The following is a 22,449-nucleotide window of genomic DNA, read 5'->3' on the forward strand; positions in this document are numbered from 1 at the left end:
CAGCTTTATGAATGAATTCATTTTCTGATTATGAAAGTTATTTAAGAACTTTATAGGGTAGGAAATTTAGGGGAGAAAAAGTAGTTATTCTTAATTCCACCACCTTGATACATCTTTTCAGATGTGTCTGGTTCGTGATATGATCATGATCATAGGGTCAATGCCACTCTATATTGTATCCTACCTATTTCTAGGGCACTAAGTGTTCTCTTCATATTTCTTTTCATGTTTTCCTTTGATAAAAATATATCCCCATTCACTCCCCACACCCATTTCCTCCTCACCAAAAGTAATCATTTTTACCTTATTTATCTAATTTTTTTAGCTATTACTCTCTGTTTCTCTGTGGGAGAGAGGAAATACGCCCCCTCCATCCAGTTCCCTCTTAGATTTTATTTTTATTTTATTTTTAAAAAGACATAAGGCGATTAACAGGAGAAAATCAAGTTTTAATACATACACACAAAGAAGTCATGTAAGCACGAAGAATCTTAAAGACAGCAAGGCAAATGAGATATATGTCATCTGGACTAAGGAAGGTAATGGTTTGAGACTTCAAAGGGAAGTAAAGCAATTCACAGGTTGATGAACAGATTTAGTGTTTAGTAAACAAATGTTTGCTGGGCTATCTAGAGACAATGGGACGCAGAGAAGACTTTGATCAAATGGGCCTATCTCTCACACCTAGTTCAGATTAAACTATAGTTATCTCTGTTGATAGTTCCTTCCTGGAATATATCTCTATGTTTTAGACAGCTAGTGGGAAGGTTCTGTCCAAGTTCTTCCTGAGGCCTTAAAAATAATCAGTATTCCAAACAGGCATATTTTGTGGTGGCAAACTCTACTCTCCATCCCTAAACAAAATGCTTATGTTGTTACTTCATGGTTCTTTTGTTCTCACTTTGGAAGAGGATAATATAGCTCCCTTTTATCACTCCTACCTCCCACTAACACTTCTCATTCCCTCTATCCTCCTAGTAGGGTTGCATCCTAATTTTGGTTAGATTGTTATATACCTGATAATGTTATAAACACTTTTTTATGGCATAAACTGCCCTATGGTAAAGTATCATTACTTTTCCTTGTATCTTTACTCAAATGAATGATGTCCTATTTGGTTTACCAAATTGTCTGTGTACTGCCTACAGTTGAATCTCAAGCTCTTCCCCAATGTCTAATTAGTTCAGATGCATCAGGCATTGTATCACTATCATCCACAAGAAGGAAGAATCTCTGCCCAGAGACTTCTGATCTTATCCAGTCTGCTCAGTATGCCTCGTGCACAGCTGTCATCCTGGGAACTGTTTTTTTTGTTTGTTTGTTTGTTTGTTTTCCAGTGAGGCAGCCCTCGGTTAACCTCACAGATTGCAAGAAACTTGTCAGCTTACAATCCCTTATTTTTTATTTTTTATGCCTACAGCACCTGGTCTTCCTAGGTGGTCTCCCATCCAAGTACTAACCAGGCCCGACCCTGCTTAGCTTCCGAAATCAGCCTGGGAGCTTTCTTCACTTTTGTTTCTGAGGATTCCTTTTGTTTCTGATGTTGGCTCCCTGTTTCATAATTCTCATATCTTCTTCTTCTCAGTTTCTTGTTTTTGTGGAGCACATCCTCCAGTATCTTTTAGCAAAAGATTCATGGGAAGTAAAATTTTGAGATTATGCATATCTGAAAATGTCTTTATGCTAAACTCACTCATAAGTAATAGTTTGGCAGGGGATGGAATTTTATTTTGGAAACAGTTTTCCTTTAGGTTTTTAAAGGCATTATTCCATTGTCTTCAGGCTCCCAAGATTGCTGTTGAGAACTTCAAAGTCATTCTACTTCATGAGCCTTTGCATATGACCTCTTTCTCCCCACTCTCAGAAAGTTTCAATATCTTCTCTTTTTCCTGATAAAGTACCTTGTAGTTAGTCGTAGTTTCATCCGTTGTCAGGTATCCTCAGTGGGCCTTTTCAGTCTACATACTCATGTCCTTTAGGCCAAGGAAAATTTCTTATGTTATTTTTTTCCTTTTTTCTTTTTGGTTTTAGGTCTAGGATATTTCCTTGATGATTTCCTTGCCTCTGTTTTTTCTCTTCTCTCTTTCTGTATCTCCTCATTTGAAAATTATAACGGCTTGACTGGCCTTCGGTATTTTTGTTGCTTTTTCCTGTCGCCCATCTCTTCGTATCTTTGCTCCATTTTGGAGTGAGATTTCCTTACATTTTCATACAACCCTGTTATTGAATCTTATGTTTTTATTTTCAAAGACCTCTTTCTTTTAATTATTTCTTAAGTATCATATTCTTTCATTTCATAGTTACAGTAACTTACCTGATGATGTAATTGATAGTTGGGATGTGGGTTTTTGGCATTTTCTTCTCTCAACATAATTTCAGTTTCCCTTCTAATTAGCTTTTTTCTGTATTTCTACCTCTATTACAATAGGGACTTTTCTCAGATTTTTGGTAATCCTTGGTTGTCCACTCATATTTAAAAGTGTGCCATTACAAAGCTGTAGATACAGAAAGTAGATTAAGAGTTACCTAGTGCTAGGGGAGTTGGGGAAAATAGAGAGCGACTGCTCAAGAGTACAATTTTTTTGAGAGGTACTGAAAATATTCTAAAATTAGTTCTAGTGATGGTGGCACAATGCTGAATATACGTATATTTAAAATATATATTGGCTTATACACTTTAAATGGATCAACTGTGTAGTGTATGTGTAATATCTCAATGAAACTATTTCAAACAAAAAGTAAGACACTAACAAGAAGATTAAAGGCTCCAAGTGCGTGGCTGGGGCTTGTCATCCGTGGGTTTCATTGTAGGGTGATCTGGCTGAGCTGCTTAGTTGGGGGAACCTATCGTATCAGTATATTTGTCCTTCTTTTTGGATTAGAATCCCCAGGAAAGAATCTACCATAATCTGCAGGGTCATTCAACTGAAGTATCTGGCTGCCAGCTTTCTTGGAGCTGAGTGAGGAAAGACGGCTTTCTCTGAGTCCAGCAGGCTAACACCCACCTAATCTCGTTTTCAGTATGGTCCCTTAGCCATCCACTGTGCCTAGGGTCCCCACCACCACCACCACAGTCCAAGATCCTATGTTCTACGCATTGTAGAGAATAAATCCTGTTTTAAAATGCCAAGGCTGAGCAAGAGCAGTTGCCCCAGGTAGAGAGTGGGGAAGATGATATGACTGCTTCTTAATCAGGCTTGAAACTAAACATACTTACCTTAGCTGTCCTGTCACTCATACACACTTTCAGAGATACCTGGTACCCCTCCCTAATTCCTGAACTTTTAAAGAGTTCTGTGCATCGGGTTTGTTCTAGGCTTTTTCTTCTCTGTTGCGTTTTGGGGTAAAAAGCAAAGGTGGAAACGTGTCCACACTATCTTTATCTGAACACAAATACACATTTTGCCATCTCCCATTATTCAGGACCATAACAATATATATTACTGCGATTACTTTTTCATTTAAAATTCTGATTTGTAAAATAAATAAAACAATAAACATTTTCTTCTGGATAGTATACTCCTGTTTTATGCAGAACCCAAAGATTTGAGGATACTGAAGGGGGAAGTAATATTTTTTATGTGCAAGTAGAAAAAAATCAATCCTCCCTAATTCAGAGAACCAGTTAAGTGCATTCAGAATTTTAAGGCTTATAAAGAACTGATTTAACATTAATAGATGATGTAAGCTTCTTCTCAAGTCATGAAGCATTTCTTTACCTTAGCAAGTGATCAAAGTTCTCAAATTCTGACTGCCTCGTAAAAATCATATAGATGTTATTGTTAATTTTCCATAGATAAAACCTGATGTTTAATACTTGCGTTAAATACTCTTCTAATGTGGTTCTTTGATTTGACCTTGAGACCAGCGACTGACTTAATTCCTCTTTGCATTTCTGGTGCCTAGAATTGCACCTGGTATCCAGTTAACATATCTTAAATGCTTAGCAAGTGAATAACTAAGAAAAGGAACCATAGTCAATAATGCACTTGTGTCACGTATAATGACAGCTTCCAAGACAATTCTAAATTGTCTTCACCTCCATTTAAACTTTTCAATATATTACAACATTGGGTCAAATTCTGCTTATTAATAACAATGATCTCTAAGATTACCACACACTCTAAAACTTTACAATTCTGTTTCTCAACCTAAAATGCCACCCTTCTTTTACATTTAAAAAAGACCTTTATCTTACTACATTGATAAAAAACTTATATTCAATTCAGATTATGATGCTCAATCTCTTGACCTTTCCAAAGCATCATAACTATTCAAGACTGGCTACATAATCTGCAGAATAAAAATGTGGACCCCTTGTTTAAAAATTAGTAACATTTTCAAGATGGCAACAGCAAAGCATTAAACCAAGCACGGGACCCCTCCAAGAGCCACATGTCCATGAATCCAGCTCTGTGATCATTTCTGGAGGGAAGACACATTTTTTCTGACTTTAGTTTACTTTGATTCAGCTATTAAAGAGACTAACACTTCCCATGCTCAGGGACTTTTAGTTTGAGAGCAGCGAGGGACATTCATTATTCAGTCATTGCCTAAAACTCTGCATTTCAGGTACTCCCTAGGGTTAAACCACAGAGCTATTACACTTCAGACAATAGTTCCTTAGACTGAGTTCTTCCCATTGTGGGCGGTCAGTATTTGGTGATGATGATTTTCAGGTGCTTTCTTCCTGCTCTGACAGTAGCTTTCAACGGGTCAAAGTCTTCAAGCCAAATTAAATTAACACTTGATATCTGATCCCCAAGGGAAAAAGAACTTGAATAAAAATATGTCTCCTATATCTTGGCATCTGGCCATTGGTAGAACTTTTAGAACTTTTTATCTTCCCCCCACGTCACTTGTTTTTTGGCTCGGTGCTTCTGAACACCTGCTATTCATATCAGAAGGAAATGAAATCAATAGCATTTTTCTTCCCCAGTGGCAGTCTTTAAACTTCCTTCTCTTTTGCCAGTAAGTCATCATTCTTCTTCAAGACTGCTTTTATATTCAGGTATGTCCAAGATTTCCTTGACTTGCTTATTTTGAACTTTGAATCTAATAGATACTTAGGACTTTATATGGTTCCACCTTCACCCACAGAGGCACCTAACATGAACACAGTGGGCTGAAATGTTTAAGGGTTTCAAAAGAATGATTATGATGCCATTAAGAGAAATAAAGACCCTAAGGGAAGTAAAGAGCTAATATTTATTCGTCATGAGTAAACATCTGATCTTAGCTATCTCAGAACAGGGGCATGTATTAATAAATTGAATTTTGAATAAATTGGCTTCTCAGTTCTGTGGCAGCCTTGCTGGGAAGGGTGCTCCCCTGGGGCTTCCACAAATAAGCAGATGCTGACCCAGTGCTGACCTGACTCCCCATGCAGCCCAGGAAGCTGGTGGAGCTGGCACATGGAAGCAGGCTGAGAGCTTTTCTTCCCAAAGAGGAGAGTCTAAACCCACACATGGAGGTTACAAAGAGATGATTGTTCTGTAGAAGGAAGAGTTTAACAGTATGATTATAGAGGAAATAGGCAATCTCTGAAAATATTCAACTTCTCACTGAAGCTGAATGACCATCTGGGAGGACTGCTGTGGAGGAAAGAGAAACAGCATGTGGCTTTTTAAACTAGAGTGCATTTAGGTTTTCTTGTAATGCTGCAGTTCTGGGTTTCTCTTAAGGTAACTCCCAAGAGAAGAGTGCTTGATCATAACAAATACAGAGCCTCATGAGAGGAGAGAGAAGTCTGTTACCCATGATAACTCTTCTTCCTTATAAAGGGAATGAAACTAAACCAGCAAGCATGTGGCCTTAAATAGATCTGAGGCTTACACTGCCCGCACTTGGCACAGTGTGCTTCCTTTGAGGAAACTGTGAGATTACGTAGCCATGATTTCCAGTTTAGGCAGGTAAACTAGCATAGAGGTTTTTGAATTAGAATATGACCCTGCCATTCACCAGCTCTATAAATTAACCTCTCTGGCCTCAGTCTCCTCACCTATAACAAGACAATAATCATACCTACCTCACAAGGTTATTGTAAGAATAAAATAAGAAAATATATATGACTATCCAGTACGATGCCTAGAATATAACATATACTCAGATATTCATTTTTAAATAAGATAGTCCTTAAAACATTTTTGTAGACATACTATGTGCTGGGCACTGTGCCCAACAAGCAGGATCAGAGGACACCTAGAACTCTTCCAAGTCCCCAAGAATGATTAATTTCATATTCTTTCTACCTTACCAGTAAGGTAGAAGCTGGTTCCAACCAGTGATTGTGAAGCTGCATTTAATTTGAAAGTACAAAGTGATGATTGGAGGCAGAGGGTATCCTTGGAAAGGCTAATGTTCTAGAAGAGTTTACATCACCATTGCCACCTCTGATGGACAGCCTCATTCTGAAAGACCCAGCCTTTCAGCCTGAATTAATACTAATCAGTTCGAAACCTCTAACACATAGGAAGCACACAAGTTTGTCCAATAAATGAATGACAAGGTAAATGAGGTCAACCTTAAACCTTTGGATTAACTGTAAAATGACACCAGAGCTCTGTATTTACTAAGGATTAGAAGATTCAATGTAGTTCCTTAGTGTTTCCATACATAAGCCATCCAAAAATACAGGTATCTATGCTTGTCTTAAAAAAAGAAAAAGTAATTTGTCTTCAAAAAGCAAAACAATGGGAATATGTCAGAAGGCACAAGCCAATTGAAAGAGCTCTCAGTGGCTAAATGTGGAACAATTTGAGCAATAAAATAGCATAGCATTGAATTATCACCCAAAGAATAAATATACTAGAGTCCATATTGATATATGATTAAGTAAATAAATAGGAGAGAAGAGACCCATCTCCCATACAGAAGAACTCCAAATAATATGTGTAGTGACTTGCCCTCAAAGAGATGGAACGTAACTCTCCTTAAGAATGGGCCACACTTAGTGGCTTGCCTCCAAACAGTACAGTTTGGCAAGGGAGGTGGGGGTAACTTTACAGTGGAGAAACCTGATAAATACCACCTTGACCAGGTGATCAAGTGTATATACTACTAAAATGACTTATCACTGATGATGATGAGTCATGTTAGTAGTATATACCCTTGATAGGATGTGATAAGAATAGTTCTTTACCTCTGTGATCTTCCTCCCCAAAACCTATGCATACTATATAACCATGATAAAAACATCAGCCAAACCAAAATCATGGGACATTTTACAGATACCTAATAAGTACTCCTCAAAACTGTCAAGGTCTTCAAAAACGAGGAAAGTCTTAGAAACAATCAATCTATAAGAGTCCAAAGAGTTAAGATAACTAAATGTAACATGATATCCTGATGAGAACATGACAGAAAACTTTTAAAATCTGAATATAATATGGAGTTTAATTTTTAAGTAGTTGGTGCTTCCTCCCTAAAAGTGACATCACCAAAACCTGCTCCACAATTATGCATTACAGTAGCATTTCATTGTGACATAAGTATTGCGGATCACATTTTAAAACTGCCTCTCAAGGCTATACTTCGAAGTGTGAGGTATATTCATTATACCAGCTGTATACATAAGGACAACTTGGTAATCTGTTGAATAATATGGGTCTTTTTGCAGGTAGCCTTAGCTGTGACTTATGCAGATTATATTTTAACCTGCCATGGAATCTTAATCCATATAATGCTAAATATGGATAACTTTGGTTCTTATAGCTCAAACTTCCCAGTTTTCAGAATTTGGGATTGGATCAAAAATGTTTTTTATTAGGCATACATGCCAAGGGTAGGCAAAAGTTTCTTGCTTTTATTTAGCCACCCATATTGGATATATACAGATATAATTTCTCTGTGTCCCAAATATAGAAAACCAGTCAGTGTATCTCCTGAAAGAAAGGTGCACATTGTCAGACTGTGTCCCAAATGTTGCAAGCTTATGAAAATTTGCTCATAGACTGTTGATTTGGCAACACTTGTCATTATTATTACTCTGTGTGTGTGGTTTTTTTTGTTTTTTTGTTTTTTTTGCATCAACTTCAGCCTTTTCCACCTTCAAAGAGATGAAAGTCAAAGCAAGAAGGCCTTTGATTTCTCTGAAATTGGTTCTGTGCACACTATTGATTTTCGTATCTTAATATCTTTTCTCAGAAACAATCAGCCCATCTCTTCCTGAGAAAATGTTAACATTTCCTGTGAACTCATATGCTGTTTGCATTGGTCTCATTTGCATGACTTTCCCTGGATAAACATTTGGAAATTGGCCTGACTTTAGACTGAATCGAGTGCAGTATAGAAATAAACTACTTCCCCCCATACTGTATGTCATCTTTTTCATGAGGACCTGTATGCCACTGAAGAAATTCTCTCTTCTAAGAGCTTATATAGTTCCTTGATGCTCCAGTTGAGGAATTTTCTTTCAGCTTCCTTCTTTCGGATGAAGATAATGAGTAAAGTGTATTGCTACAGGAAAAAGGACTTCATGAAGCTGTGTCTTCAACTATTCTGGCACATGGAACAATTGTGTGGAAATAATAGGTATCAGATAGCATTCTTTGTTTGCAAGCAAGAGAAACTGTCATTGCAAAGAAAATCACTGGGAAAATAGCAATTAGTTCACATAATCTAAAGAAAAGGCTAAGCTATCAAGCCAAAGGAAGAATATGAAATGCAGCAGCTCAGTGGATTCATTCATTCGATGAGCAATACTTACTGAGCCTCTACCATGTCCCAGGCACTGTGCTGCAGGGTAAGGATATAGTAGCATGGGGAATCTGTCATGCCCTTGCTTTCATTGAACTTGCTTCCAGAGGATCTCAGACTCTTGGATGGCCTCACATTTGGCTGCCGCTGATGTTATTACTAAGCTCCTACACTTTTCATCCATCATTCATCAGAGTATCCAAGATCTCTCAGAGTCCAATGAGCATAGGTTGGGTCAAAGGCTCACTGTTGGGAGTGAGGTGCTGTGATGTGCATTCCCAACAGGACCACATGGAAGGAGGGAAGCCTGACTCCCCAGAGCTGAGTGCGCTGCTCTTACCAACAGAGGAAAACAAGTGCTGAGTGGCAAAAAGAAATCTACTTACTATATTTAATATTAATAGTGTAAAGAAAGGAATGAGAAGGCTTAGAAAACAAGTGCTGAGTGGCAAAAAGAAGTCTACTTACTATATTTAATATTAATAGTGTAAAGAAAGGAATGAGAAGGCTTAGAATTCTGCCTAAAGGCACTTTTATATAAATAAGTATAACCTTGGATATGTTTCCATAACCTCTCTAAAAGTCCCTTTCCTCATCTATATAAAGTAGGAATAATAATCCCTATCTCATAGAATTGTGTTTGTTGTTCTTGGAAACCCTCTCAAGGCCCTTGGCAATCACCACCCTCTTCCTCTTTCCCCTATGTCACTTCTAATACTGTATGTTAGTTTTGCCCAGTTTTGAACATTATATAAACAGTATCATACAGTGTGTACTCTTTTGTATCTAGCTTCTTTGCTCAATATTATGTTTGTGAGTTTCACCTATGTTGTTTAGTGTGGTTGTATTTATTAATACTCATTGCCAAATGAGAACTTGCAATACTCATACCCTTTGTATGAGTGCACCAATATTTGTTTACCCATGCTATTGATAATGGACATTTGGGTTGTTTCTGGTTTAGGGCTACTATGCAAAGCTCATAAGGACATTCTCATGCATGACTTTCAGTATCATATGGATGCATCTCTCTATGAGGTATATATCTAGGATTGGAATTGCTAGGTCAAAACGTATTCATGTGTTCATGTAGTTTTCAACTTACACTGCCCCCAGCAATGTATAACAGTTCTAGCTGCATCGCATCCTTGCCAGTGCTTGGCATTATCATAGAATTGTTTTGATGCTTAAATCTGGATCACATTTAGTAGCTAGTTGAGAACTTATTCTAATTGTTTAATTACAGTTGTATTTTCACACAGTTGTGAAATCTACATAGCATTTACAGGTATTTTCCATGCTTTTCTAACAAATGATATTTCAGTCCATTCTGCTGGTATAGTGTTTATCGTAGCATGGAAATCTGTACTGGGTTGGACAGATTGTTGGACAGTCCTTACTGGGTTGGCTCCTTTTTTGTATGCGTTAATAGTAAAACTTTGCTTGGTAAAGTGTCACACTGGTCACTTCAGAACAGGCATTCCATCCCAGCTCCGAACTGTATCTCAGAAGAGATGTGAATAGTGAAATCAACAGGCACTGAAACTCTCCAGGCTGTTCCATTGCTCTCTTCCCCATTCAAAACCAAGAGAGGCATCAGTCTTACCTAGGTCACGCTGGGGTTTTATTTGTAGTGGAAGGCGGTTATACACTAACTAGCCTGCCAAACCTGCATCCTTGAGCACAGTACTCAGTTTTTCAGGACCTCATTTGCTTCAAGTATGAAACTGTGATAATACCTACCTTGAAAAGTTCCCAAAATTGAAAAAGAGATAATATATACGTAAAGTGCCAGGCTCAGGGCCTCAATTAGGGGCACCTATTACTGTTATTAGGGGTAGTAATTATGGTGGTTTGATCTCAGGCATAATATACTTAAAACTGTAGTGTTTTTTAATTGAACAGTGTTGAAAAGAAGACTACAGACTCAGAATTTTAAAACAAGACTTAGCTATTTACAAGAACTGCATTGCCAGAAAGTAGAAGAGCACTCAGCAGCCCAGGGGCTGGGACCACCACACCCTATTTTCCTAATACATCAACATTATAAATTATCTTTTGTACCTGAGCATATCCTATGCCTCCCACCCTAGCCCCTTCCAGGAATTGCTTTATGATCCACCGGAAAAGAGAGCCTTGTTCTTACAAGTAAACAAACTTCAAAAGGGAAGACTGATAATACACATTTGAAAGAAGGTCAGATATACGTTTGGAAACTAGAGGAATTCATGTTTGTTCAGAAGAACAAAGGGGAGTGTGACTTTGAAAATCTATGAGAGGGTCTTAATGGTTGTTCAAGGGAGTAACATCAAGGATGTATTTGTTGAGTTTTTAATTCATTTTGGGACCTGAAATTCTCTTAATTATGGAGCTTGGTTTCCTCATCTTAAAAAAAAAAAAAACCAACTAGCCATCATTTAACCTTTACTTTAAAAATTAGGCAACTAAGGTGCATAGAAGTGACATTACTTCAACGTCACTCAGATAGGTGGTATCAGAATCAAGACCAGAATCTAGGTCCTTCAGTTCTGAATCCAGTGACCTTTCCCTGGATCTTTTCTTAAATATTATAAGGGATGATGCTGACCTTCTAAAATCATTGACTGATAAAGTCTAAAATTGTCTAAAGGAGCATTTGTTTTCCCTTAAATTGTTTTTCACTGAAACTCTGTGCCATCTAAAGTTATAGCTAGGGTTAATTATAGGTTGTCAAGACCAGGCGCTGTGCCAAGTCTTTTAGATGCTTATTCATTATGTACTTTTAACAGGACTGGCCTAAGCTTTCACGATCACTGCAGGTGTTTGGTTGTTCCTGCCAATTAGTAGGAAATTGTCCTATAAAAGTAATATTCCATAGGGCGGATTGTCTGAGATCATATTTCCCTCAATGTGAGAAAAAATGTTGATAAGACAAAGTAGGTCATTAATACCAAAAGAGATGAACTTTTGTTCATCCAGAGGTTGTGGATTTTATGCCCTTAATATATATTATCTTCCATACATGGAGGTGTACATTCCTTTTTACTTTTTAGTTTTTAGAACTGCAAGAAGTGGGCTCTGTCAAAATGTTCGAGTAATTTTGTTGCTGATGTCTGTTGATTAAGAGATCACATACGGACATATGGACTTGGGTGCCCCTTGTGATTGCCCTGGAATCCCACCAGGCTCTGAGGTTCACTGACTGGTAACATTTTGCCAGCAGCCATAGTGATTCTAATGGAAGCAGCAACTTCAATAGATATGCTGAAAAATGGCTCCTAAGGTTTTCCTTTTTCCCATTCGAAGTGGTATGCTGGAGGCTACTCCTTCTGGCTTGTGAGAGTCAACTGTCAATTTCATGAACCAATTATTAAGCGCAACCACTATTAGAAATTAAATTACATAAACTTACAACTAAATGAGTTATATATTTTAAACAGTAATACTCACAAGTCATCCTTTCCTAATTATTTTACCATATATATACTATTATTTGCTCTTGAGGTTTTTTACATATATATTGTATCTGTGTAGTGGAAATACTGTACAATGTTGTGCTACAGGGCATTTCTTTCCAGCTCATTTAGTGACATCACATTGGTAGATTGAAGTAGAGGTATTTATTCCACAGCAGTTGTCAAGTCCTGTAAGTCATGGCTAGATTTATTGTTTTGTTGATTGTTGTTTAAACTTAAAAGTGTGTTGCATCTATAGCCGTTGCATAGTCAGTAGCACAAAATATTGAAGAAATATTCTTCCAGTATTCAAAAACTATTTTCCTATTCATCAGAAATGTAGCTCATACTATTGACCAATGAGTAAAGTTCTGACAGATGTCTTCATATCATTTTTGTCTTATTAATGTAAAGGAAAATGTCAACCAACATCACGTTAAAACTCACATTCATCAGCCAATTATAAGTTGGCTATGGATGCAAAAGTTCTACAAAAATCAGCAAAAGCATTCCGACAATTATTTGGAAGTTACAGTAGAGACTATTGCATATTTTATTATTATTTGTAAATTGTGTGCTACACATTCTTTGTCAGTAAAATTTATAATAAACGTATATATGTGCACACACATTTTTCCCCAAAAGTACATTTACCAGCACATGAGTCTTTTTGTGCCACTGAAATCCATAAAATGTATCTTTATTATAATAATCTTCAGTGATAATACTAATAACAGCTAAAATGTATTGAATACAAGTGACAGACTTTATAGGAGTCACCTCACTGAATCCTCCTAAATGATCTTATATTGTCAGAGACAAGGAAACAATGAGGAAGTTAAATTCAGGCACCTCCAGCTTAAGCAGAAGAGAAGACAGTTTTATTAGCTACCTTCCAAGGACAAGGAGCATGGTAGACACTTGCTCTAAATTATTCACATAAACCTTGTGGTAAATAAGGAAAGTGATTTTTATTATTAATATATGGATAAAGAATAAGCCTGAGTCACAGCTAAATAACAGTGGTTAGAAGGGGAAACCACAAGGGGAGGTTTCAAAGCTTTCAAGTGCCTCTTCCTAAATCAATTCAAATGTAATATAACAACTTCATCTAAGAGATTGCTGTGGAGGACTACAAATGGTAAATACTTTGAGAGTATTTTTATTAATAACCATTGAGAAATTTCATGTAAATAGAATTTGGACACACATATGAAAGATAAGCATTATCCAAAATAACTAGAGCTTAAAATCAGACTCCAAAAATGGCTAATTTAGACTTCTCAAGAGTACATAAAATAAATGGGAAAGGGTATGAAATTTCAGTGACAGGTTTTAAACATAATATTTGTATTTACAGATTGTTAAGCACATGGACGCATAAAAAGTCAGGTAAAGGAACAATGTAAAATAACGGGTGCCATGTTTTAAGGTATTTTACAAAGTGTCTAATACTATATTAGTTAAGTGTGCTTTCTGGAAGGTAGAATTTATAAAGTGTGATCTGTGTCTGGCCCTAGTCAAGTCAGTGGTATTCACAGCTCCTACACCCAGCCAGGCCCAGCCAGTGGAGCTGGACTGCCAGCCCTTCAGGCACTCTCAGCACCAGAGCAGAGCAGAGCCAGATCCAAACCCTAAGGCACAGGCAGGGCCTTCAGCAGTGACCAGCATCCTCCTCCTCATTCTTTGCCACACTTCCCAAGATGGATCATTCTGGTCATTCATAGGAGTATACCACATCATTTCTGGACTGCACATATCATCACTGCCTTATGATTCTTCGAAGCCAATACTTCTTTTTTCTTTTTAGATTTTAGTTATTTGTTTATGACAACCTGATCTATTAATTTTGAAATTTCTGTGACAATTTTCTCCAAAGTACTAGTTTAAAAAAAGTTACATAAGAAATAGTATATAGGCAACTCGTCAAAGTTTTATCAGGCTAAATATATTTGGAACTTACTATATTTCCTGTTCTTATTTTACATGAATGATGGTAAACTAGCTAAATCTACTTTCAGCAAATGTTCAGTATCAATACAGTAATGTTAACTGGACAAATCATGCCATGTATCAGCTCTCTAGACTTATTCATTCTACAACAGTTACAGACTGTACCCTTTGACCAACATCTGCCATTTCCTCCACTTCCCTGCCACTCATAACCACCACTCTACTCTCTGCTCCTATATATTCGACTTTTTTAGATTCCACATATAAGTGAGACCATGCACTATTTTTCTTTCTGTCTGTAAGCCAGTATTTCTTAAAGTATAGGTTCTAGAACCACCTGCTTCAGAAATGGCAAGTTGTTAAAAATGCCATTTCCTCGGCCTGTTGGCAACTCTGATGCACATTCAGTTTTGAGAACCAGTTTAGTCAAGCAGGGTGTGTACTGACCTTTGATTCTAAAGTGCCTAGTTTTGTTCTTTGACTTATAGGAAAGGTTTTGGTATATAAAAGGGCCACTGCCAGAGATTATTACAGCTGAGCCATGATTTGAAAACCAAAATAATCCCAGTTCTTCTCCACAGAGATGCCAATACTGTACACCTGTACACATCATCTCAGCCAGGTACTTCTCATTCTTTGCACACAGGGGCTCTGTTCGATTTCTTTCTCCATAAACTGCTTATGTTTCTAATGACTCAGGACAGGGTGTTCACCTGTCTAGCAGAGACCAGTAGTTTCTGTGACATTTTCCAATTGTTCAAGTCAGAGCTCATGATTAGTCTGGCGTCCTAGCCATGTATGAGAAACCTTCTTGTCATTCTGCATTTCTCTGAAGCTTGCAAGCACACTAAAAATCAATTCTGCTTATGGTTTTCCAATAGCCCTGAACAGTTATAATTACAATATACATCTGTGATAGCAAGGCTCCCTTGTAAAATTTTCTCATATAATTTTTTTCAGCAGCTTCTGCAGATTTGATAGTAATTTGGATCTTGACTAAATGATGCGTCTTTTATGCTGAGGGGGATCATTTCAGCCCTGTGCATTTTTAGCACATTGATATGAGGAGGACCTGAGCAAAGTCTGAAAGCTAAGGCACAAACACTACCTAAAGATTCCTGGTAAATAGTAAAAGCCCAGCAAATATTTGGTGGATTTTACTGAAGAAAGGCCCTACTTTTTAATCACAGAAAATGTAGTGTTTAGCAAAGAATTGGAATGGTACTTTTTTCAGATACCTCAAAATATAAATTTCCTGCAGGTTAAGGTTACTGGTATTATGGACTAAGGAAAGGGAAGGAAAGTTAGTGAGCCAAGGCAAGGCTTTCCTTTATGCATTTATACTACCTGTATTAGTTTGCTAGGGCCACAAAACAAAATACCACACACTAGTGGCTTAAACATGGAACTTTATTGTCTCACAGTTCTGGAGGCTAGAAGTCCAAGATATTGGCAGTGTTGCTTCCTTCTGAGAGCTGTCAGGGCCAACTAGACTAAGAACGTGTTCCATGCACGTGGCCTAGCTTCCACTGGTTTGCTGTCAATCTTTGTCATTCCTTGACTTATAGAAGAAGCATCACCCCAATTTCTGCCTTATCTTCACATAGCATTCTCCCTGTGTGCATGTCTGTTCAAATTTCCCTTTTTCATAAGAACACCAGATTAGAGCCCATCCTACTTTAGTATGTCCTCATATTAACTAATTACATTTGCCATGACCCTATTCGCAAATAGTTGCATTTTGAGGGGTTAGGTTGCATGAGTGTCTTATTTATTTGGATATTATCCCCATATCAGATGTATCATTGGTGAATATCTTCTCCCATTTAATAGGTTGTCTTTTCATTTTGTTGATGGTTTACCTTCACTGTGCAAAACTTTTTAGTTTGATTTAGTCCCATTTGTATATTTTTCCTTTTGTTTCCCTTGTCCGAGGAGAAATATCCAAAAAAATATTACTAAGAGTAATGTCAAAGAGTGTACTGCCTATGTTTTCTTCTAGGAGTTTTATGATTTCAGGGGTTACATTTAAGTCTTTAATCCATTTTGAGTTTGTTCTTGTATATGGTGTAAGAAAGTGACCTAGTTTCATTCTTCTGCATGTATCTGTCCAGTATTCTCAACACCATTTTTTAAGAGACTGTTTACCCCATTGTATGTCCTTGGCTCCTTTGTCATAGATCAATTGACCATATAGGCATGGGTTTATTTCTGAGCTTTCTATTCTGTTCCATTGATCTATGTGTCTGTTTTTATGCCAGTACTGTGCTGTTTTGATTACTATAGCCTTGATACCTCCAACTTTGTTGTTCTAAGATTGCTTTGGCTATTCGGGGATTTTTGTTCCATATAAATTGTAATATTATTTGTTCTAGTTATGTAAAGAAGTTTTGTATTTTGATGGGGACTGCATTGAATCTGTAGATTGCTTTGAATAGTAGACATTTTAACGTCTTAATTCTTTCTATCCATGAGCGTAGTATAGTCTTCCATTTAGTTGTATCTTCAGCATCTAACAGTTTTCCAAGTACAAGTCTTTTACCTCCTTGGTTAAACTGATTCCTAGGTATTTTATTCTTTTTGATGTAATTATAAATGAATTGTTTTCTTAATTTCTCTGAGTTTGTTATTGGTGTATAAAAATGCAACCGATTTCTGAACATTTTGTATCCTGCTACTTTACCGAATACATTTATGAGTTCTAATAGTTTTTTGGTGGAATCTTTATGGCTCTCTGCATATAGTATCATCTCATCTGCAAATAATGACAATTTCACGTCTTCCTTTCCAATTCTGGTACCTTTTATTTTTGTCTGATTGCATGGCTAGGACTTCCAGTACTATGTGGAATAAAAATGGTGAAAGTGGACATCGTTGTGTTGTTCCTGATCTTAAAGAAAAAACTTCTAGTTTTTCATCATTGACTATAATGTTAGCTGTGTGTTTGTCATATATGGCTTTTATTATGTTGAGATGCGTTCCCTCTATCCCCATTTTGCTGAGAGTTTTTACCGTAAATGGATGTCGAATTTGGTCAAATGCTTTTTCTGCATCTGTCAATATGATTTTTAATCATTTTGTTATGTGGCATATCATGTTAATTAATTTGCAGATGTGGATTCAGGCTAGCATTCTGGATGTAAAACCCATTTATAGCCATCTATTTTAAGTTGATGGTTGCTTAAGTTTGAACACATTCTAAAATCACTTCAATTTTTACTCATGCCCTCCACGTTTTATGTTTTTGTCACTTTTTTACTTCTCTGTGTTTGTGTATATTGCTTGATTTAGTATTGCGATTACACATGATCTTACTTTTGCCTTTTAACTATTGTACTAGCTTTTAGTTCATTGATCCACTGCTTTTACAGAGTGTTTGCCTTTATTCCTATATTTTCTTATCCATATTTTTTATCTTTTCTACTTAAAGAAGTCCCTTTAACTTTCCTTATAACATTGATTTAGTGTTGATGAACTATTTTAGCTTTTTCTTGCTGGGAAACTTTATCTCTCCTTCGATTCTAAATGATAGCCTGCTGGGTAGAATAATCTTAGTTGGTAAGTCTTTGCTTTTCATCACTTTGAATATTTTGTGCCAATCCCCTTCAGCCTGCAAAGTTTCTGTTGCGAAATCGGCTGACAGTTTCCCTGAAGCTCCCTTGTAGGTGACTAGATGCTTTTCTCTTGCTGCTTTTAAGATTTTTCTCTTTGTCTTTAATTTTTGGCATTTTAATTATGATGTATCTTGGTGTGGGCCTCTTTGAGTTCATCTTGTTTGGGACTCTCTGGGCTTCCTGGACTTGTATGTCCCTAGTGCTCTTCGCGCTGTCACCTCTGAAATCATAAAACTCCTAGAAGAAAACATGGGCAGTACACTCTTTGACATTACTCTTAGTAATATTTTTTTGGATATTTCTCCTCGGACAAGGGAAACAAAAGGAAAAATATACAAATGGGACTAAATCAAACTAAAAAGTTTTGCATAGTGAAGGAAACCATCAAAAGGATGCAATCCTCATAGGTTTACACAGACACTGGTGCCCCAGGCTGGGCAGCCAGCCATGAGGCAGGTACCCCTCGCTCCTCATGGGGGAACTTTGCAGCCAAGATATCACTCCCGATTCTTAATTGCCACACCATAGGTGTAGGACCTGCCCTTTCCACTTCTCTGTCGCTCCTACCAGTCTCACTGTGGCTGCTGCTTTATATCCTTAGTTATAAGACTTCTGTTCAGCTGTTCTTCAAGGCTTCTCAACGATGGTTGTTCTGTAATTTAGTTGTAATTTTTATGTGGTCATGGGAGGAGGCAAGCATAGCATTTACTTATTCCACCATACTGACTTGAAGTCTTTTTTTTTTTTTTTTATAATTGAGCCATTGCTGCTAGAAATATTTAGAAACACAGCACTGGGCTAATTCTCTGCAGTGGTCAGATAGTTTGAGGCAGTGTTTGTTGCACCATCTATTAACTTTGGTTAGACAAGTTAGCCTTAATACTCACATATACAAAATAAACAGGAAGAAACCCAACCTACCAGGGTTATCTTTAATGATTGAATGAAATAACATCTATAATACAATCATCACAGTCAATGACTAATGCTAGCTTTAAATGTGTGTGGGTGTTGGAAAGAAAAATAAATTGCATAGAGATATACACTGAAAAAGTTCCCTGAATATGAACGAGAGTTCCTTTTTTAAAAAGTTTCTCCCTCCAGGCACCACCCCAACACATACAGTCTCCTAAAAGGGAGGGCCCTTACCACATTTCTTTGCTTAGTTCTGAAGCTGCTGGTGGGAACTCAGTTGCTGCCCAGTCTCTGAGCAACCATGACTTCCTGTCCTCAGAACTAATGTTACAGAACAAAGGTAGTAAGTTCAAAGCCCATGTCTTACAGAGAAGCCAAAAGTCTGAGGCAGTAGGTTTTTGCAAAGAAAAGATTCGTCAAACAAGGCTAGCCAAACAAGGATACCAGAGATGAGGCTCAAATTAGTCTCCCTGAACAAAGGCCCGGGATCAGTTTTAACAGTGAGAGTAAGAAGAGGTTATACATATTAATTCTAATTCAGAGAGTCAGATTGGATAGTCTTGGAACTAAGCCATCTAAGGTTAGGGATGTGGGAGGAACGAGACAGAACAAAGAAATTCCAGCCTGAGTTTGATCAGATATGGTCCCTGCACCAGATCTTATTAATGGACCTCTCAGTTCTTAACGGGCTCTGGGTGGTAAAAGTAGCACCTCTGTTACTTGAGTTCTATGAATTTTGGTTCCGCTGTGCTCTCTAGGTCAGCTTAGGGTTATTTAGCTGCTAACTGCCTGCTCAAGCATCTAAGACCAGTCTGATACAGCTTGGTGGTCTCTGGGGTTCTGTGAGGAGGCCTGTTATTTCCTGAAAGACACTTAAAACTAGGAAAAAAAACTATTAGGGTCTGGTTTCAGTCTTAGGACCCAATTTCACAAATAGACCTGGCAGAACACTGTTAAACCCAAGCACTAGATCCACGTGGCAGCCATCAGTCCATACCAGAGGGGGAGCCTGTGTTCTGCTTGCCTTATTTTGAAACAGAAAGCCTCCTAGTCTAAAATTAGCAAAAGTGGGAGAGCATAGAAGATCAGTAGCCATGCTCGTGACTGAAAAGACAAAGAGACAGAAACAGATCTCTCTTAAAGCCTCCTGTTTGGCAGGGTGGGTGAGGAAGGTGGGTGGTGAAGCAGTCTGGACACAGTGACCATGGCCAAGGGTTTCCCACTTCTCTGAGTCCATGCTGGGGAGTCTTGCAGACTTGCCTGTACACTCAGCAATGAGTTCAGCATGAAGGAGATGTTCCATGCTGGCTGGGGCATGAGATTTGCAGCACCCTGACACTGTCCAGGATGAAAATAGGAACCCCAGTGCCAGTACTACAGAATGCCACACCCCAGAGCTGCCTCCACTACCCCAGCCTAAGGAGGGCTTTCCCAAGAGAGGCACATGGCACTGGCTTGACTCTCACATCTGAAATGCCTGAGTCATGTTGGAAGGTGGCTCTAGGACTGAACAAGTGTTTGCAATCTTTAAGTGAGACCTGACTGTATTTGTGGGTTTCTCTACAGGTAGAGTTTTCCTGTCCACATTTAATATTAGTTAATGTTCTGGTAGCTAAACTTAGAAGATCAGAAATGGAATTCTTTCCAAAATCTTGTGATAAATCCATCTATGCAACTAGAACCTCATCAAAGTCCCCTCTGTCGCACTGAGGAAACAGGCAGAGTCCCAGAAGTAAAAGACACAGTGCTACTCCTTTTGTTTATACAGAAGAGCATTACCCTCTGTTGGCCTTTCTTTCACTTGCATTATCTGACTTGGTTCCCTTGATGGCGCCCCGTAAGGTGGGCAGGGACTGTCATTCTCATTTACAAATGAGAAACCATGATCTCAGTTTCATGACTTACCTATTGTTAAAACTAATAATTGGAGAAGCAGTGTTTGTATATAAACCTCTACTCTTAGTCCAGATACTCTCTGGGTTCAGGATTTAAACAAAAGTTAAAAAAAGATTCCATTTACCCTTGATGTTGAAACATTTTACTTTGCATGGCCTAGTAATCATGACTTTGAACCCAGAGAGGGAAATGTAACCCTAACTCACTGTTGACCAGGCATTAACAGTATTTACATAGTTTTAATAATAAACTGTATATATTTTCTAATTTTGGAGCCAATCCATGGACAAAGCAGGGAAATTTGGGTTATAACTTCAAAATCAAATTTAATACCAGCCATGACAAAGCAGAGATAAAAAATTTTAAGCGCATCTAACACAAAGAGGGAAAAACAGAAAAAGATGAAGTAATGTGGGAAAAGATATATAGAATATTGCTGACGGAGTAAAAACAGTTATTTAGTATTCACAGTAACAAAATAAAATGTAAATAGCAAATGTCAGGAGTAAGCATAGAGTTGGAGAGGGTCAATGTCCTTCATGTGGAATCAATAGATGCTGCCTTAGGTTGAGACTATCTTTTATTCCCTGATTTAGCAAAAGATGTGAAGGGAACCACTGGAAAAGCTAAAAAGAAAAATCATAAAAGGAGCTGCCCCTAGGGGATAATGGAGTGGGGACAGGAGTTCGTTTATTTCATAAGTCATCTGTATCATGTGATATGTCGATGTTATTACTTTGATTTATAAGGCAGGGAGGATGATTTTTAAAAGACAAAAACCACGGGTCGTACTGTATGTTCTCCGAGCAAATGCCCCTATGAGAATTAGCTATAAAACACTCATTAGGTCTGCAAACAAAAAAAAAAGACTATTCTGGACTATAAAATTATTGATGACTGTTTTCAGCAGTCTAGCCAAAATAATGCTCTCCAGTGAAGCCAAACTAATGTTGCTGTAACAGAAGGGAGCATTTTTATAAATGACAGAGAGGCCTGTGTGGCATCAGAGAACCATTAATATCTATTCCCAGAGAGGGTGCTAGGAGGACGTGAGATTCTCCCTCCTGTTCCTCTTACCTGTGCTGACAAGCTTGCGGTGCAAGCAGAGCACAGAGCAGCTGAAGAGGCTTCACAGTTCCTCTGCTTTTACAAGGGAAGAACAAAACTGGTAGATTAAGTTCCCTGAGTGCCTTGTTGCAAATTAGGTACAATTAGCCGTCAGACAGTCTGAATTGAGGGAATTGTGGTAAAACTTGACAGTGCAGAACCCAGGCAGGCAGCCAGATTCTTATACCCAATCACATAACATGGCTTCTAGAAATGGATCTTCCCAAGCTATGAGGCTGAAAATGGTGGGGCCTCTGGCTTGACCGCTGGATTTTGAGGGCATTTCCTCCCAAGAGAGGTGTCCTTGCTTATCAGTGACTCTGAAAATGGGATCTTGGAAACTCTCAGCCAGAGAAAGTAGAAATTGATCCCAAATAGGCATGTGCCCAGGAAACCAACAGTACAGTAAGAATACAGCAATCAAGAGTATTGCCCAGAGTCAGAAGTGAAGAGAAATGAACATGAAATTGACCAGTGGCACAGACATTTAAGTGAAAATCTTTCTTGGAACATACCTTTATTGCTTGGGGCATCATCAAGGCAGGCTCTGGATGCATTTATTTGGGTTGGACAGTTTATTCTTGCATCATCTCCCTATTCTATTTATAATTAAATTTCATTAATTTTTTAAGTAGCACTGGACATATACATACACAAGTATGAACGTTCTTAACCCAAATAATACTTTATGTCCTGCATGAAGCATTTCTTGATTAACAAAAAATACACTTTTATTTTCAATGTCTATAACCTTTACTAATTAAATCTCTCGGCTAAAAATAACAGTGATGTTAAAATGAAATATTTTTACTATCAGTTTTGGCTAAGGCCCA

General features: G+C 37.8%; 1 protein-coding gene and 1 long non-coding RNA gene across 9 annotated transcripts in view; one reads left to right on the top strand and one right to left on the bottom strand.

The window, feature by feature from the left end:
* The window catches only part of PIP5K1B (phosphatidylinositol-4-phosphate 5-kinase type 1 beta), a 281,846-nt gene that overhangs the window by 237,349 nt on the left and 22,048 nt on the right, over positions 1–22,449 (top strand). The gene's annotated exons all lie outside the window — the stretch shown is intronic.
* Positions 17,842–22,449, bottom strand: part of LOC120582020 (uncharacterized) — a 40,535-nt gene continuing 35,927 nt past the window's right edge. For both annotated transcript variants that reach the window (XR_005647441.1, XR_005647445.1), the window contains one exon: positions 17,842–17,935. This is a non-coding gene — a long non-coding RNA (uncharacterized LOC120582020). The remainder of the gene's footprint in view (positions 17,936–22,449) is intronic.

Source organism: Pteropus medius, unplaced genomic scaffold (assembly GCF_902729225.1).
Source record: "Pteropus medius unplaced genomic scaffold, Ma_sr-lr_union100, whole genome shotgun sequence".
In the NCBI taxonomy this organism is placed as follows: Eukaryota; Metazoa; Chordata; class Mammalia; order Chiroptera; family Pteropodidae; genus Pteropus; species Pteropus medius.